The sequence below is a fragment of the Phalaenopsis equestris genome, unplaced genomic scaffold, assembly GCF_001263595.1.
Source record: "Phalaenopsis equestris unplaced genomic scaffold, ASM126359v1 Scaffold000190, whole genome shotgun sequence".
Taxonomy (NCBI): domain Eukaryota; kingdom Viridiplantae; phylum Streptophyta; class Magnoliopsida; order Asparagales; family Orchidaceae; genus Phalaenopsis; species Phalaenopsis equestris.
The window spans coordinates 435,256-441,793 of record NW_018164632.1 but is presented as its reverse complement, the minus strand read 5'-3'; positions in this window follow the sequence as shown (position 1 = coordinate 441,793).

The following is a 6,538-nucleotide window of genomic DNA, read 5'->3' as shown; positions in this document are numbered from 1 at the left end:
ATCTTTTGTCATTGTGATTTACATGCTTGATACTCTTCTATGGCTCCAAAAATAAAGAGTGGCAAATCAAAATCTTTGTTCGATAAAAAGAAATTTGTAACCTCGAAAGCTGAGGAGCATTACAATGACTTTTTGTTGTCGAAGAAATTAATTGTGGAGCGAGGATTTATTAGCCTTGGAGGTGAAGTTGAGAATTTGATTGTACATCATCACTGGGATGATTTTTGTAATGAAGCTACTCTTGCTATTGCTTCTGTAGTAAGAGAGTTTTATGTCAATGTTCTTGAGACATGATAAATTGGTTTTTATGAGAGAAAAGCTTGTTGATATCTCTCCTCTTGTATTAATTTTTTACTTGCAGCGAGAGATATCCTTGAGAGCTTCTATATAAATTTTACTCCTGTTTATACTTATCTAGATAAAATTATCAAGTGGTTGACTGATGGTAGAGGAGTATGGAAGATTAGAGATGGAATAGAGATCAACTTCACTTTTTCTAAATTAAATGAAATATCGAGAGCTTGCATCATTTCATTTCTGCTAAGCTACTTCCCTCAAATAATCTTAATGTCTATTTGGGACAGCTGTTGATTATTTATAATCTACTGATACGCAGATTATTCTGATAATCTAATAATCTGCAGATTATCAGAATAATCTGCCTTGCTGTTTGGGGCAGCTTATTCAGAACAGCTTATTGGTAGTTATGGATGTAAAAAAAAGACATTTTTGCCCGTCTGTTAGAATTGTTTGGGGCAGCTTATTCAGAACAGCTTATTGGTGCAGAAACATAAAATCATTACAGATCAGTTCCATACCATTACATACAATTCTCACACTCTTGCTAACACCAGAAAAAATAAAAACAGGATACAAGCTTAATTAATCCAACTACAAAAAATAGATAAAGAAGACAATATAGAACTCCAAATGTAGGCATTCAAATATCTAGGAAATAATAAGTTCATAGCTTAATGATCTAGATAAACAATATAAATGAGAGCAATTTAAAACTTAATCATCTAGAATAACACGTAAATATTCCAATCGATCTGCTGGTTCCATCGTCATGAATATGTGTCTATGAGTTGGATCCTCTAACTTTTTTATAAACAATACGTTGTTGGCCTATTTCCCAATTCTATTTCTTTAATTCATAAATCGCAAAAAATGTTGGTAGCTTCTTTATCCCACATAGCAGAAGGACCCGCTTCTTTAGACATGTTGAAACTATAAGGAACAAAAGTATAATGCTCAAAGAATCTCCACAGTGTTTAAATTAAAAAAAACAAAATAAAAAATAAGTACACAAAAGATTTACGTGGTTCGGTCAACGACCTACGTCCACAAAAGGAAATGCATGAATGTTTTTATTATGAACTTCTTGAGGATACAATGATGCATAGCTGCCAACCATATCAAAGTACACAAATAAGCTTATTACAACATCCACTCAACCATTCTTAAGTACACGGAGAAGCTCTCAAACATCCTCTCAAATGTGAACTTCGGCGAGCCTTCAAAAAAAAATTTGAAAACCGAAAAATTGTAATTGCATATGCCTCTTCTCTGTGAGCCCCAACATCTCTTCCCTAAACATGAATAATTGCATATTTCTACATATGAACTTCGGCCAACATTTCAAAAAAAAAATATTGAAAACCAAATACTGAAAAAATATAGGCTTCTCTTTTTGTGCTCCAACATCTCTTCCCATATTGGCAAATGTTATATATGGAACAAAAAAAAACCCTCCCAATTACAGTAGTTTTTGCAAAATATATGTAACACAAACCCTCTACAATTTCAGTAGTGTATGAAAAATATATGGAACACAAACCCTCCCCAATGTCATATCCATTGCCATTCTAAACAAAAGCCAAAACAGGAATCATGCCACCAACGTTCAAAATATTTCTCAAATTTCAGAATAGCTAAAACCAAAATAGGAATCATGGAACACAAACCCTCTACAATGAAAGTTTTGTATGCAAAATATATTTCTCATTTTTCCATCAATAGTGGTATTTTAAAAACAAAATTGAACATCTGGAAATACGATATACGATATACCAAATTTCAGAACAGCTCAAGGTTGCATACGGTATACCAAATTTCAGCAAAAAAAAAAAATTTAGGAACCAACATAGATCAAAAGATAAGAGGCGACTTCGAAGGCACAGAAAAATTCCAAGGCACAGAAAATTGTTTAGGTTGAAAACCATTAAGGAGAAGCATAGATAAGGAGATAAGAGGCAACTTCGAAGCCCTACAAAAATCCATAAATACGATCCCAAGCAACAATCCAAGGCAAAAATCTTATACCCTGAACGATACCTGAAGCATTTCATTGGCATCGAACACCAGAGATGAGGCAGGGGGGCAGGAATGGCGAGAGAGCGAGACGACAAAAGGGAGATGCAGATCTAGGGCAAGGCAAGATGGGATCGAAAGGGGGCGCAAGATGGGATCGAAGGGGCGGTGGGGTAATAAGTTACTCTGAAACGCTGAAACGCTGAAACGCAGGATGCTATCAGCGGCAAATGATCCATCGGGCAATAGGCAAATGCTTTACGCAATTATTAGCACCGCAGCGACGAACGTGTTTTCCAAACATGACCACGATGTTCTCAAAACGCCGAACAGAAATTTTAATCTCCCCCAAATAGGACCTTAGTGAAGTAACTATAGATCGTGCTGTGTTAAATTATTGTATCCAGTATAAAAAATCAATTGTTATATATTCTAGTATTCATCACTCAATTGTAAATTCCATGAGAGGAGGATCTACTCTTGGTTTGGTGCACCCATCTACTATCTTTCTCCATGCCAAAATTTTGGGGTTTCTTCTAGTTGTGGGGTGGAAAGACTATTTTTTATTGAAGCCTATCTCTAGATCAAAAATTGGATTTACATCAGGCATTCAGTGTTTGGAAACAAGCTCGAACCATTACAACCTTTTTCTTCTACTCCTTACAGACCTTATCCTACTACACCATTAGCTATTTTTGAACAAAAGTTAGAATCGGTGGAGGGTAGTACCTCCATTTTACATGGTAAACTATATTGGTTAGCTGAACATTGTTCACATATGGATTGGCAGCATAAAAACCAATTTGATCATTGTGCCAGTTACCAAGCATCTGAGCTGGAAATGTATAGGAGAAACTAGTGGATCGGAGGGGACAACTTAGTAGAGTTTTCTGTATGCCCTCCTTACCAGTCCTACGTGTATAGTAAGTCATTGGAAGAGTCTAAGGAGGATGATGAAGATGAGGATGATGAAGATTAGGAAGAAGATGATGATGAAGACTGAGAAGTAGTTTTCATTTCTTTCATGTGGATGTACTAGATGCTATATGTATCTGTTGTTGCTACTGTACTATATATTTTCTTTTATTTTCTGCTGATGTTACTGTGTGAATGATATTTTTAACACCTATTGCTATACTAATGTATTTTTATTATATCAGTGTGTATTGCGTTGTGGACTCTTTATATTTCTGTTGAAATATTTAGAATTTTTTTTGTAATTCCATTCAGTATTCTATTTAGTTCAGATATAATTGTTATTTCATAGATGTTTATTCCTTTTTATACATGTTGATCTTGGTGATAGACACATATGGTAGGAAGTATTTCCTTACTCCCCATTTATATTCATGTTTTAAATTGCTGAATATGTTGGGAGGAGTGGGAAGAAAAAATAATTTTAAAAGCATAAACTTACTTGTCCTAAGTAAATTTAATTTGAATTAAAATTTTAATTAATTTAAAGAATGTGGTGTAAAATATAGATCTATTACAATTTTAAATAGTGAAAACATAGTTTACACATGTTAAATACTAAGTAAATTAGGCTAGTGTAGTGTTAAGCTAATTTTGTAACTCAACATTTAGAAAAATGATTTGCTTATTACCTTTTAGAAAGTATTACATAATTGCTAATTTAAGCACAATAAGATATATACATAATAAGAATTGAGCCACCATAAAATTATATTTTCAACTAATGCTTCCTAAACTTTTGAAAAATTATAAAGAAAGGGAATGTGGAGTGTTTGATTTAAAGAGATGACAGTATAATTCAAAACTATTACAAGGCTGACCTAGATATAGTAATCCTCATAAAGTATGTGTAAGGATGAAAACATTCATCTTAAAGCAAGAAAAAGAGTATTAAAAAAAATATAAAGTGAGGAGAAGTCTTATCAAAAGCTGGTTTCACTAAATTTTTTTTTTTAATTTGAAGCTTCAATACATTCCTATGCTTATTTATGTTTACGAAGTATTAGAAAATTTTTTAAAGGAGTGTTTATATTTTATATAATTATCATTTAATGTACCTTATTTAACTTGTGATAGTTTCTTTTTAGAAGTAATAGGAAATTACATTTTCTTGGTTGGAGACAAATTTTTTTATTCGCAAGGACTAGACTAGTTTACTGTGGTTATTATATTGTCATCACTATCACTTTCCCAAAGCATAATTGTTAATAGTTCTTATGAAACCACTCCCTCAAATTAAATAATTTTGTGTTCAAATTACAGTGTTACTTGAGGACAATTAATCTTTAGTTTTGAGGGATTTTAATGTATAGAAAAGACCACTTAAATCCCTTTTATGTTTTACACATTTTTTGTGAATGTAAGATATTTTCATGTTTTTCTTGCACGTATAACATGTGTTAGATGTGGAGCAATGTGAAGGAGACTTGGAGCAAGATGGAGGAGACTTGGAGGAAGGGAGTTTCCAAGTGACTAGTGCCTTAGCGCCAGACAGTTGGGCGCTTAGGCACTAGTCTCATGCTACTAACTCGAGAGGTTGACACCAAGGCACAAACCATTGGGTTCCTAGACACTGCAATACTGGTTCCTAGGCTCCAAACCAAAGCTTTGACTTGTAGACAGAGAGACTAGCACATATGCGCCAGTCTCTGGGCTCCTAGGCACCAACAACTGCTTGAGCAGTTTTGAGCAGTTCGAGCACATGACGTGAGGAGTTATTCAAACATCCAAAGGAGAAGGAGATATTTAGAGATATAGGTGATAGATATGATATGCTATTTTAAGTTATTCTTGATAGTTTATTTAGAGAAATAGTTGATAGGGATGATAGACTTGTTGAAGGATTGAGTAGCATAGTTTTTTATTAGTCATTTTGTGAGGAATTGAGTCGTAAAAGAAGGAGAGACTTCAAGATAGTAGAAAGGATTATGATTCTTTTGGGTACATCATCTTCAAAGCTTTGTAGTGGAGAAGGAGATAAGTTTTTGAGTGTGTTGTATCTCCTTAAACATATGAAGTTGTAGATTTCCATTGTTTTTCCAATGAAGCTTTGTGGTTTGTTCTTCATGCTTTTTGAGTAATTATCCTTACCTTACCTTGTGATGTTTGAGTAGGATGTATAGGATTGTAAAATATTTTTAAAATTGTTTCTAAATATTAAATGTGATGATTACCTTTTAGAACTTCATTTAATTTTTATTCTGGCTAAGTAAATCGTTAAAATGTGTTGTGATCCATAATGACTCGAGCGAGCTATGGTAGAATCAACTAGGTAAATCACATTGAACTATTGGGTATGGTGAAAGTACTTTGTAGGGAGAAGCAAATGTTAGGAAAATAGTTTTTGATGGTTTCAAAATGGGATTTATGGAACTAAAGTCATTTTAAATAATCTTCTTTATGCACTCGGGAGAGGGCCGAGAAGAAAGTTGCTCCAATTTCTCACTAGACACATTTACATTTAATACTTTACATTTAACACTTTACATTTCCTATGCTCCACTTAAATCATTACAAAGAAGGGTAACTTTATAACTTGATATTCACCTGTCCAAATAGGTTAAGTAGGAATTATGTATGGCTTAACATTTAAAGTAGTTTGCAATTCAATAGGAGTTGTTTGTAAAACTCAATTCCAGTCTAAGAATGAAAGCTAGTAGGCTAGATCTTTTCCCTAAGTCTAATACCCTTATTCTTTTTGTGATCAAAATTTCGGATTTAAAAATTTGATATTACTGATATGACACGTACACTTACGTGGGCCCCAAGAATGTGAGTGCACCTGGAAGTGATATCAATCAACAACATGTTGAGTAGACGATAGTCCACATGATAGAGCTAGCTATGGAAGACATAATGGGGTTGATGATGTGTAGTGGAGTTTATGAGATGAAATGATAGAGTTCGAACAAAAATCCCTTTTTGTAATTATTTTAACAAGTAATCGGTGAATGCATGAGAGTGAGCTCAATTTAAATAATTTTTCAAACTCATTTTTACAAAGGACAAACAATTGACATATTTCTTAAAATTTTACAATAATGAGACATAAAATGCATGTGTAATTTGCATACAAGCTAGAGGAGGCCGATATATGTTCAAATGAGTGGAGTTAAACTGAGTCAATTTCGACAAAATGTTATAATTAATCATATCCAAATTTTAAAATGTCATTAATTGGAAAATAAGTTAATCAGATAAAACCAACAATAACAATGTTGAGCTTGACATCCGTTCACTCGGGGGGGGG